The following is a 13,189-nucleotide window of genomic DNA, read 5'->3' on the forward strand; positions in this document are numbered from 1 at the left end:
GCACCAAGGTAAGGGAGACGGTGATGATGAGAAATGACTGAAATGGTGGAATGAAGAAAGTAGGAGAAAACGGAAAAACACTGAGAAAAACCACGCATCCGGTGTTTTTCCACCAAAATAGCTCACATGGCCAAGATGATAGTTGTGTTTCTTGAAAATGAGCAATATCTACTGAAAATGCGAACAACCAATTCAGAAAACGAAATACTGCAACTACACAGGGGTAGCTCGACTCACACGGATTGCATAAACTACTGGGGAACACATTCAGTCCAGTGGCATTTTTACTGAAACCAAAAAATTCAATGTAAAAGATGTAATGATTTTTTCTCCGTTTTTACATTCTATAAAAAAAATCAAGTAGTACCAGTACTTGTTCAAGACTCTTGCGCAAGAGTCTTGGTCTTGGTCTTGCACCTCTTGGTCTTGGTCTTGGTCTTGCATTGGGATTCCTGGTCTTGGTCTTGGTCTTGCATGCAAGACTCTTGCAAAAACTGCAAGACCAAGACTCTTGCGCTCATCACTACTTGTTAGTCTAAAGGGGCAGATGATTAAGGGAAGTTAATAACGATAGAAGATTTGATGGAATGAAAATGTGGGAGTAATTTGAAGAGAAGTTCTTGGTGCTTGACTGTATCAAATAAATATCAAATACCTTAAATATCAAAGAAAATAGGGACAGATGTCAGCCGTTTATTGAAATGGTTAACAAGATAGCTCGATAATTTTAACAGTTGACCAGTAGTGCTAAATAACAGTCTAAAGCCTGCTTGTATCGAAGGGAACTGAGACTCAACAAGAGGGTATGAATGGAATCGCTTTACGAGAATTCGCGCCAATGTTTTGACGTAAACGACTACATTAGAAATTAACACAGCATTTAAACCTTGACTTGAATATGAAAATTTTAATCCTTAAAATAGTGACTGTAGTTCTTTCCCAATAATTACATACTGTATATCTCCGAAATTTATAACACAGCTATCGTAAATCTTTTTCACATGACAAATGTTCCTTAGCTACGCAGCGTATGATTTTCATTTTTTTTTTTTTTTTTTTTAACTACAGAAAAGAAATTAGCTAAACAGCACTTGTTGCTGTGACATTTATTACCGCTACAGATTCAAATTACAACATTAAATCACTTTGCTAAATGAAGAAAAAAAAGTTTGTTACATGAATATCTTCATAAATGCTGAATATACAGCAGAATGTGGTTGTGCATAGAACCATAATCTACAATAGAAGTCAGAGTACATATATTAGTGTTGATTTATTCGCAAAGGAGGAACAAACATTTTTGTAACTTTTTTGCTACATTTTCGATGTATATAGGTTTCTAGTGAATGTCATTACATGATATACTGATATATTTTCTTTCTTTCTTGTATTTACATTTCCGCATTAAAATAAGGTATTTGAACTAAGAGATTTTGCCTTGAAAACGCTTGCCAATATTTTGGGACAAAATTTTAAGATATAAAGAACTGACTTTCTAATATGAGTTTCATTCATTTTTTTAACGAATAACAATGAAATAACTTTTTCTACAAAATACTATAGCGATATACATTACATACACATTTATCAACTGATGACTTAACTATGTTGAATGTCTGTTCCATCTTAGTTTTGTAGCCCATTGATTTACGCGTGTATGGAAATTTGCTTTGATCTTACTGATTTCGCCTTCAAATCTATTTATATGTCCCTATATACTTATACGTAATGCAAACTTATTTTAAAAAAGCAATGCATAATTAACCGGTTATCTCCTGTTTCGCAGAATGCCTTATCAGTGTGCAACGTTGCCAAGCTTACTCATTCCTGTTTCGCAGAATTACATGAAAAGTTTCCGTAGCACTGTATTAGAAATATTTAGCGAAAAGAACAAAACACCAACATAAATCTAATGAGGTGCGGCTCACAATACAGCCTTGTCGCACAAATGCAATTGAGATTTACTGCAACAAGAACAAATTACGAACAGACAGTCACAAATAACAAAAATTGCATTGAACAATAATAGCATGAACCTTAATAAATTTAGTATACAGGTGTGACTCTTAATTCACCTTGTCTGTATTGAATTCTAATTTCAACTATCCAAATTAATTCAATGAAATACTGCATAAAAGTACGAATAAGACCAACCTCGACACATCCAAACCTACTCTTAACAAAGTGGATTACCACCGGAAGTCAGTACCTATTTTAGCTCATTCCCTTAACTACTGAGCAATGAAACGTTACATATTATAAATATTGTACTATAAGATAGAGTATTGTTTCAGCTACAGCACAAGACACTGTTTCATTTGATTGTGTCTCCTGATATCGAAAAATGTAACAAATAAAATAAAATATTTGATTCGTTTTACAATGAGCACACAAAATGGCACTTGCTGTTAGATCTTACTAGAAGTGCTCCGTTTTATTAAATGTTTATTTGTATGTGTAAAGTATTTTAAAGTAACAATCTTATTACTAAATAACTATATTGATTGACCGTTTTTCGCGTTACGTTTCATATTTTATTTAAATATTAATTTACATTTAAGTAAATAGATTTTGAGACGAAATTTGCGAAGAACGCCATAATGCGTTGTTGCCAAGTTTTGTACGTTTACTGTAGTAGTTACAATAAGAAAATTCCTGGATTCTAGCGTTGCAGTTCGAGAAGAGTACTCGCGGTAAGAGTTGAAAAATAATTTCTCCAGTAAGTATCTAAGCAGAAATACATGATTACTCCCTTTATTATCGGGCATCAGTAAACACTTGACACTCTCTGGCAATACCGCACTATTCAAGCAGCGTTTAGCATAGCACCGAGAATACCTAGTGATCCACCTTAAGATCCCGAGTACGACTGTCTAAACATCTCCACAGTTGTCTTTGCAAAGTTAAATGCCTGCTTCCAGCAGCCGCATTCTTGAACTGTTGTTGCTTCAAACCTAGAATGAATATATATATATATATATATATATATATATATATATATATATATATATTGTCAACCTGGGTTGCTATGTCTTAGATTGAATACAGAATGTACCATGTAGAGCACTCAGAGCTCCCCAGATTGAGCATTAAAACTAACTTAAAATACCTGATACACCTAAAGTATGCATATTGCAAGAGGTAAGTAATGAGGATGATCCACAACTGGTTGCATTGATCAAGGGCCAACCAGAGCCAAATCAGAAATGATAATGTTAAATTTGAACCTGTATATTTAAATAATTCATTGGAGTTGATGTCATAGATGTTGTGTAATGCGAACTTAGTACGACATTTGTGTGTGTAAGTCATATACAGTATAAGAATCATGTTAGCACAGATATTTGGTTGTGACACATACCTTGGTTGTTTAGTGTGAGATGTTCAGTCCAAACAATGGAGATCCGTACTTCCAGAAACAGTATGTGGTCGTACATCTTAGTGCCTCAGGTTCTTGTAATATAATTTCGGAGTCCACACTCTCCTACTTGTGATGTTTTCTCTCTCCAACCCTAGGTATAATTCTTCTTGTTATCAATGAATAAACTAAAGTTTTTATACGACCAAAACTGCTGACACTCTAGAGATACGGTTTCAGTACTCGGGCCGATATTCACCCACGTGTGTCCTAGATCTTAAAAGATCTTAATCAACCAAATTGTTCTAACCTCGATTCAACATGATGACACGAAATAATGTCTCTTTCCTGATATCCGTATTGTCCGGCGAAAGTGTGTATGTTGGCAAATTCGTTACATAACATTCCAAGCATTTTTGTTTTTAATACAGTATGCACATAATCTAATATATACACATAATGTTATATTAGCACATATAAACAGGAAATGAGACTGAAAATATATTTCTGTTTGTATGTAAGAATTAATTAATATAAAATATCTATCATCTTGACAATATATATATATATATATATATATATATATATATATATATATATATATATATATATATATATATATATATAGATAGATAGATAGATAGATAGATAGATATAGATATAGATAGATATATATAGATATAGATATATATATACAGTATATATATAGATAGATATGATTTATGTCTACTTCCTATTAAACTTGAAATGCTAAACCTCAGCATTGTTCGTGCTTTCTTAGCCGTTGTTATCAAATTTGTTTCTTATTGCTCTCAAACATTAATAAAAATATAATTAGTTCAACGAAAGGAGTCAAATAACAATCCAATAAAAAAAGTAAACTTTCAAATATTATCGTATTTACAGGGGAAGGTTGTATTCAGTTCGCATAGTCTAAGCTTAGGTGTCCTTGGAGCCAACCCAATATCTTGTACCTTTCTTCATATAAATTAGGTAAAATTAAACAAATGCGCAATGTCGCTTGCTGGAATGTTTCTCTGGTAGCATTTATTGCCACTTGTTCAGTCATAAATTCTTGCACACGAAACTGGAAGCAACAATCTCCAGCTTTTTTCTTGATTTGTTGAACATGCTTGTGTATAATGACTGAGTTGATTTGCAATACAAAAACCAAAAAAAGGGGGACGGGAAATATCCGAAATACTTTCCGTGCAATGTGTATAGGCCTAGCTATGAAAATAGACGTGAACAAATTTTAAATGTTCCATGCATCACCATCTTTTTTTCTCGTTTCACTTTACGGCTGTGTTACTATATAAGCCATCTTGACTATCTCAATAATTTATGAAATAATTTGTTTGTTACTTACAATTTGTATATGTGATTACAATATTACGATGGAATCAATTTCTCAACATGTAATACAAATATCGGCGTACTTCTGGTGCAGTACAGGCTTTCCACAAACTTATGCAAAAAATAAAATCTATCATTCTGCGAAACAGGAACATACGCATTAAATTATCTTTCTGTTCCTCGAAACATGACAACACTGAGCGTGAAAAGCCAGTTTGAACTAGTGCTCTCAAACGGGTCGGGTTACGGGTCGGGTCGGGTCAGGTCAACTCGGGTCGGGTTATCGGGTCGGGTCAGTCGGGTCAGTTCGGGTCGGGTTGTCGGGTCAGGCTACTCGGGTCGGGTTGTCGGGTCGGGTCAGTCGGGTCAGCTCGGGTCGGGTTATTCGGGTCGGGTTGTCGGGTCGGGTCAATCGGGTCAGCTCGGGTCGGGTTGTCGGGTCGGGTTATTCGGGTCGGGTTGTCGGGTCGGGTCAATCGGGTCAGCTCGGGTCGGGTTGTCGGGTCGGGTTATTCGGGTCGGGTTGTCGGGTCGGGTCAATCGGGTCAGGTCGGGTCGGGTTGTCGGGTCGGGTTATCGGGTCGGGTTGTCGGGTCGGGTTATCGGGTCGGGTTGTCGGGTCGGGTTAGTCGGGTCAGTTCACTTTGGTCAACTGAGTTTAGGTTGAGTTTAAACTCGGCTGGAGTCGAAAGCTGCTGTTTTTCACTAGCTGCCTAATTAAAAAAAGCAATTTTCAATTGATTTTATAGAAACCATAAATCTATTTTGAACACTTGCAGCTAGTGTTTTTATGATAAATGCTTATTTTTCTACTTGTGTGTACTTTAATTTTTAAATGTGGAAGATTGATTTTACCAATCGACTGTAATATTAATATCTACGCCAATATGGAGTCTGGATTTAGAAGAAAACTAGAAGTTGTTTAAGCAACGCCAAAAGAGATATTGGATATGGACGACCAAGCCCAAGCAGGGCCGCGGTGGCTCAGTGGTAGAGAATTCATCTCTGGTGCATGGTGTCCAGTAGCGTAGCTAGAGTTTTTTTCAGGGGGGGGGCAATGAAGGGCCCAAGAGGATTTTGAGGGGGACATCTCCAATATATATATATATATATATATATATATATATATATATATATATATATATATATATATATATATATATATATATATATATATATATATATATATATATATATATATATATATAAATATGTGTGTGTGTGTGTATTTAAGGTGAATGTTTCCATCTTTATTGTTCATGATTTTACTCTTTGAAAAACAGTGAAAATATAAGAATTTAGTACCTCAAACAACTAGGATTCATTAATGCAATTGATTTCTAATATAAGTAAATAGTTATTTAATCATGGCGTTTAAAATATGTGTAGCTGGTTGACTTAAGTGGAAGCAAATACACTTTTACAGGTAAAGAAAATAACTTATAGGTTCATGCCTCTACTTGAAGAGGATCTTTCTATTCGTGTGGGCAGCAGCAAACATATCCACAACTTGTTAAAGATCTAACGATTTAGCAATTTTCTTCTCAATATAAAGTAACACTTAGTTTTTCAACCAGCCATTATCATGATGTCAGTCATTATCATGAGTCATTGACTTGCGTATACAAGTCTTTAATCTTTTCAAAGAAGAGAATGACCTTTCACATGTAGCACTAGAAACTGATATAATCACAGAGATGATACTTAGCTTGTAGGTTTCTAGGAATGTGTTTTTGTAGACACAAAGAAGATCAACGAAATTCGTTAAGGAACCAGCTTTCGTTTTCTTCTCGTCTTCATACAACTTAATTGTTAGAGCAACCCACATTATGCTTTATTTCTTGTTTAATTATGCTTTTTTTAAATTATGCTTTATTGTTAATTTCAATGATTATTTTACATTAATCGTGTATAATGTATATTTATTATACATTAAATATTCTAAATATCTTGATCTATTTATTGATATTTTTTTGCAACTAGTTTCTCTCATATTTAATGAACTTTCTACTTAATTCATTGTAAAGAGATGTGCTTTGCTCGAATAAATTTTTTCTATCATTTGTGTGCGCCTTACAGGTACATATATACAGAAAGGGAAAGTAAAAATGCCACCAAAAAGTACAGAAAGTGCTTAAGTTCAAAAAGTAAACATAACAATACAGTGACGACGACAGAAGGGGGCAAGGGGGGCGAGCGCCCCCATAGTAGCTACTTTTGCCCCCTGACTGCCACTTAGACTGCCCCTCCAGACTCGTACAATCTTTAAACATTCTTCACGTAGTATTTTATATCAGTATCATAACCAATCTCATTGACAAATTGTAGTCTACTTTCCATGAATTTACTATGTGGCAGATTAATCCTCAAGCTTTCTTCTTTGAGCGTCTGGGTATGCACGCATATTTCTGTTTTCTAATTTAGCCCCTTTTGAGGTAAATTTTAGTTATACTTCTTTCTTATGATTTTTAATAATTGTGCCTAGCGAACAATAGTAGATTTGGTCGACTTGTTTTCTTCTCATTGGATCAACTTCGATTGGAAACAAAAGAAAGGTAAAATCAGTTACGTAACTTGTTTGTATTTATCCAGGTTTGAAGTTTTCAGTTTCATATTTTGTTTTATTTAAAACTTCTTTTTTCTGAAACATTATTCTCGGCTTCCAATATTCAGAGGATGTGCTTATAACAGCTTAGTTTGCAACTACCAGGGCTTAATTTTTTGAAGGAGATAAAAAGAGTTGTGTTTTCCCTTCTTGCAAATGATAATAATAAAGTTATGGAAGAAATTGATTCCCAATAAAATGTATTGTCAGAGTGCTGATCTTTAGTTAGTAATTGGTTTATACTAGTGCTCCTTTACTTATTTTGTTTCAAAGTACTGACGTGACGTCTACCATATTGACTAGGAACTGCTGAAAAATTCGTAGCCCAACCCGGAAGGAGTGCACGTGGATTGGTGAAGTTTTACTTCTTCTTCTCTTCCCCCGAGAGTCAATATACTACCTTGTACAGTGCTCCAGCTTTTGCAGAAAAGTTTAAAAAAATCTAGATTTCCTCGCAGCACTGTTCGTAGCACTACCCCTAGCAGATCTAAAATGGCGTCTTTCAAGTGTTATTTAAGTTTGAGAAATAAGTACACGTAATAGTTAGACGGAGCTAAATCTGCGGAATAAGAATGATGATCTAGACATTGAAATCCTAGATTATGCAATGTCAGTTATGTTCGCAGGGGCTTGATGGACAGATGTATTCTCCTGAAGGAACAGAATTCCTTTCTTTTCATTTTCCGCAGCGTTGAACTTTGAATTTTTCTTTCAGTTTTGTAAGTAATGTATAGATTCTGGATTAAATATCTGACCATTGAGGAGGTAGTCTACCACTCCATACTTATACCAGAAGAATGTTCCAAACAGTTTCTCAACCTACTTCTGTGTCTTGAACTTTTTGGGGCGATGGAGAAATGAGTGCTATTACTCCATTGACTGTTGTTCCGATTCAGGATCATAGTGGTACAACCATATTTCATCTATGGTTACTATTCGTCAGCGAAATTGATCAGCATTACGGTCAAACTGGGAGAAGACTTCTCTTAATGCCGTTACCCTTTTATTCTCCTGACATATTTTTTGGGAACCCATTATGCCGAGAACTTGCGCATACCCAAGCCATTCTGAATTATGCTACCGACGAGTTCCAAAGAAATGCCCAGAATCTCTGACACAAGTTTTGCTGAGAAGGTAAAAACTGAGAAAGCGGGGTGCAGACCTCAGACTATAATAAATATATCGTGAGTTTACTATACACTTTAAAAACTATATAAATAATAGCTTAAATTATTTTTGTCACACAAAAACTGGGGTGGCCTAGGCCCTCCGGCCCCGGGCTATATCCACCATTGGCTGAAATGCTGCAATTTTCAAGAATAATGTCACAAATTGCATCCATGATTCCAGGAAGAGTCATTGCTTTTAATCATCCTGGATGTAAAGCATAATTTGTTGAGAAATTGCTACGTTTATAATAAGCCACGTACTTCTTCACCACCATATATAACGGAGGAGAGTCCCGTGGTGTTTCACTGATTTCCTAATTAATTTACTTCGGTGACTTTCCTTGGTGGAACAAAAATGTTATAACAGTAAGGATCTGGATGTTCGTGAAATTATCTGTTTGGGCACACATAATCACTTCAGAGGCCTGAGAAACAATAAGAATGTCATTATTAATATGAAACTTTATATTTGTATATACAGAGATATGTTTTTCTAAACTAGGTTTCATTTTTCTACCTAGTACCTACACTCCTTCTGGATTGGACTACGACATTTTCAGCAGCTCCTCCTAAATTCTCTCTCTGGCTATATATATATCGAGAGAGAGAGAGAGACGTAGCATATAGACGAATGTGTTACTTGTAGCATACGCGAAAGTAATTCAGTTTATGTTTAGGCTTCAAAATTTTCATTGAAAAATATTTCATGTGCAGACGTTACTTATTTGTTAGTTACAAATTTTATTTGAAATAAGTTTAATTTATAATCATATAGATCTAACATAAAAACAGCAACGAAATACACAATGTAATGTAAAATAAGTCAAACGTAATAAATATGTCATTTTTGGTATGGCAAATAGCCCCCCCCCCCGAAAATGTATCTGCCCCTCCTTTGCCCCCCTAAGAACTTAAAGCTGGCGTCGTCACTGTAACAATATAGTATGGAGTTCTTGCATACTATTCATTGTTGGCAGAAAAAATTTTTCTTTTACTTTTTTCTTTTCTCCACATCAAAGGATTTCACCGAAAAGTTTACAGAAATGAAAATAAGATTTTCATTGTTGCATTGTTATGTTCTCAATGATTTTGCATTGTAAATATTGGCTTTAAAAATATTAACACAGTATGTTAAACTTTCAGTTAAAGAGAATTTTCCAAGAATTGTGCTATATATTTTAAATTATGCTTTATGCTTTATTTTCTAAAATTATGCTTTTAAAACTAGTTTCCCAATGTGAGTGCATTTTGGCGTTCACCCAGTGTCGTGACCATACTGCTCTCAAACGGGTCGGGTTGACCCGACCCGAATCGGATCGGGTCAGTTCGGGTCGGGTTGTCGGGTCGGGTCAGTCGGGTCAACTCGGGTCGGGTTGTCGGGTCGGGTCAACTCGGGTCGGGTTGTCGGGTCGGGTCAGTCGGGTCGGGTTGTCGGGTCGGGTCAGTCGGGTCAGCTCGGGTCGGGTTGTCGGGTCGGGTTATTCGGGTCGGGTTGTCGGGTCGGGTCAATCGGGTCAGCTCGGGTCGGGTTGTCGGGTCGGGTTATTCGGGTCGGGTTGTCGGGTCGGGTCATTCGGGTCAGCTCGGGTCGGGTTGTCGGGTCGGGTTATTCGGGTCGGGTTGTCGGGTCGGGTCAACCGGGTCAGCTCGGGTCGGGTTATCGGGTCAGGTCAATCAGATCGGATCACGGTTCGGGTCAGTCGGGTCGGGTCGGGTCATCGGGTCGGGTCAGTCAATTCGGGTCACGGGTCGGGTCGGGTCGGTCTTCAACCCGACCCGACCCGACCCGTTGAGAGCACTAGTTTGAACTCATTTCTGCGAAACAGTAACATACGTATTTTACCAGACTTTGAGAGGATATCAGTGAAACCACATCATTAAAATTTCATTTCACTTCATCAGAAAACCTAAAATATTCCCCCAAATCAATCGGCTAAGAAATAAAGAAATATAAAATATTCCCTATAATCAATCGGCTAAGAAATAAAGAAATATAAAATATTGCCCATAATGAATTGGCTAAGAAATAAAGAAATATAAAATATTGCCCATAATCAATGGGCTAAAAATAAAGAAATATAAAATATTGCCCATAATCAATGGGCTAAGAAATAAATATAAAATGTTACCCATAATCAATGGGCTAAGAAATAAAAAATATAAAATATTGCGCATAAATAATGAGCTAAGAAATAAAGAAATATAAAATATTACCCATAATCAATGGGCTAGAAACAAAGATAGTGTAGAGAGTCAACATTATTAATCTGTTTATGGGATTTTATTTTTTTTAGTTTTGAAGAGAAAATGTTTGACTAAAATATAAGAATTTTGTCAAAAGATTTCAAACTTTTAAATACAGCAATGAGAACAGATTCGTTATAACGTCGCCTGATAGGGATGTTCTCTGCATATATTTGTATATACAATTATAGTATCTGAAGTACCTTTAATTTCTTTCTGTCTGAAAGGAGATAACATATGTAAATGGAAAATATGTGATATACAAGCCTCTGAATTCTACAGCTCGAGAAGTTCAAAATCAGTGCAGTTCTGGAACTATTCCCCTTTTAACATCATTCCGCAATACAGTGGTTTGAATCCCCCTTGTTACTCCCATCTACTTCGGCCATATTGAATTTCTGAAAGTGAATGAGATATAGTTTGGCTTATGTGTAATCTATTTATTATGATGATATGTGTGTTTATCAAAAACATCCCTATACAAAATTTCATATCCCCATGACATTCATAGACCCTAATGGTTAGGAAGAAACACATAGAATAGCTAAATTTCCCTTCCTGCAGATCTTTTAGGTAGAATTGTGATGTTTGTGATATATTGTTGTATCCAATGCTTTAAGAAAAGCGTTCTCTTCTTCCATAGGAATGCAATATTCAACATTCGTGTAAGTAAATAAGATAACGAAATTAATGAGAAAATAACACGAAAATTCGACAACATTACAAGCTAATATATTCCTTTTTAAAGAGAAGAGGCGAAACTAAACAAAAATTGGCGAGGAATTGACACTCTAAACTAGGTAGTAATTTCCAACTCGTTGTAGTGTGACGCAGGAGTGCTATTTCAAAAATCTGAGCAGAGTAACTGGAAGTCATACGAATAATGACGTAGCAGCCATTTTGCTGGATTCTGGGAATCATTTCGGACACAATGGTTCGCTTGTCGTCCTTTTTCAGCCTTCTTCATCGGCCATGAATTTCTCAATTGGAGAATGAGTTGGAATTACTCGTACTACTTTATTTAATTTAAATCTGAGAAGAGCAAACGAGAAACATAAATAGGACACGAGCGGAAAGGGTGACATGAGAACTAGTGTTGGCAGTGCACACGCAGTAATATACAGTATCTATGAAAAGTATGCCTACAAAACCATGGACTATGTTATCGATGTTCTTTGTCACTATTCTCTTTTATCAACATCGGATAACCTATCAATTTCCTCTTCCCCCACTGAGAACGTGAGAAGGCAAAAGCAGATTGTGACGTCACAGGGCATTCAGTTCGAGTAGAATGTTCTACACCTTTTACGGTCAGAAGCAGGATGAAGAGAACAGAATAAGCCAAAAAAAGGGGAGGGAATGAAATAGGTGGAATAGAATAAAACAAGGTTGGCAGTTTCCGATTAATCGTGAATCCCCGAATAGTGTATATTTTATACAAAACTATCGACGACGTCTTGTTTTTCTGCCATCACCGTCTTGTATCAATCCTAGGTTTGTTGTCTTCTCCTTGCTTTGTGTAAGGGGCTTCTGAGAAACTGAGCAAACAAACTATGATGTCACGGAGCATCCAGCTGCAAGTAATTGCTCTAGAACCATGATTCTCAAAGTGGGGTCCGCGGACACCTGGGGGTCCCCGGGACCGAGCCAAAGGGACGCCTAAAAATTGAAAAGTATTGTAATAAAATGGAACTCACAGCTGTTATGCAAGAAGTATTTTTAAGATTAAGAAACTGCATCTGTGGGCAGTACGAGTACAAAAATAATAACTATTCATCATCATTTCCAGTGCTCAAGGATTTCATTAATTGTTCACGTGAGAAACTCTCTGCTGAAATGCACAAAACACTTGTAGGATACTTGAATGCATTAGCTGCAAGTTTTCGAGAATATTTCCCTGTCCCACAACATAGTAATGGTTGGATTGAAAATCCTTTCACTAACGTAGAAATCCATGACATACAAGGTATGAATCTCTCTAACACAGCCATTGGAACTATTCTGTGATACTTCATAGAAAAGCGTTTTTAAAGAAAATGAACTTTGTAGCTTTTGTTTGCGTATGCTCTGTGACTATGAAGAGTTGCCTATAAAGGCATTACAATATTTGATGCCTTTCCCTACTATTTATGTGAGCAGACCTCTGCTCTTTGCAGTATTAAAACCGTAAAGCGAAATTGTATTAATATGGAATCGGATTTAAGATTGATGGTGACAAAACTTATTCCAGATTTCAATGTAATTATGGAAAAACAGATTCCTCACATTAGTGACCGCACATTTGAGAATATTGTTTACAAGCGGATTTCCTTTTTAAAAATCTGTCTTGAAAGGTACTGCATTTTCAATTGAAATTTCGTTCGCTAGGAAAAAAGCATGTATCTTTAGAATAAATTACTTATTGCATTATTTTCCTTGATCCTTTCCTTGTCAGTGGTAATTCTAATTAGTATATTT

This window comes from Thermobia domestica, chromosome 12, assembly GCF_964235325.1.
Source record: "Thermobia domestica chromosome 12, izTheDome1.hap1.1, whole genome shotgun sequence".
In the NCBI taxonomy this organism is placed as follows: domain Eukaryota; kingdom Metazoa; phylum Arthropoda; class Insecta; order Zygentoma; family Lepismatidae; genus Thermobia; species Thermobia domestica.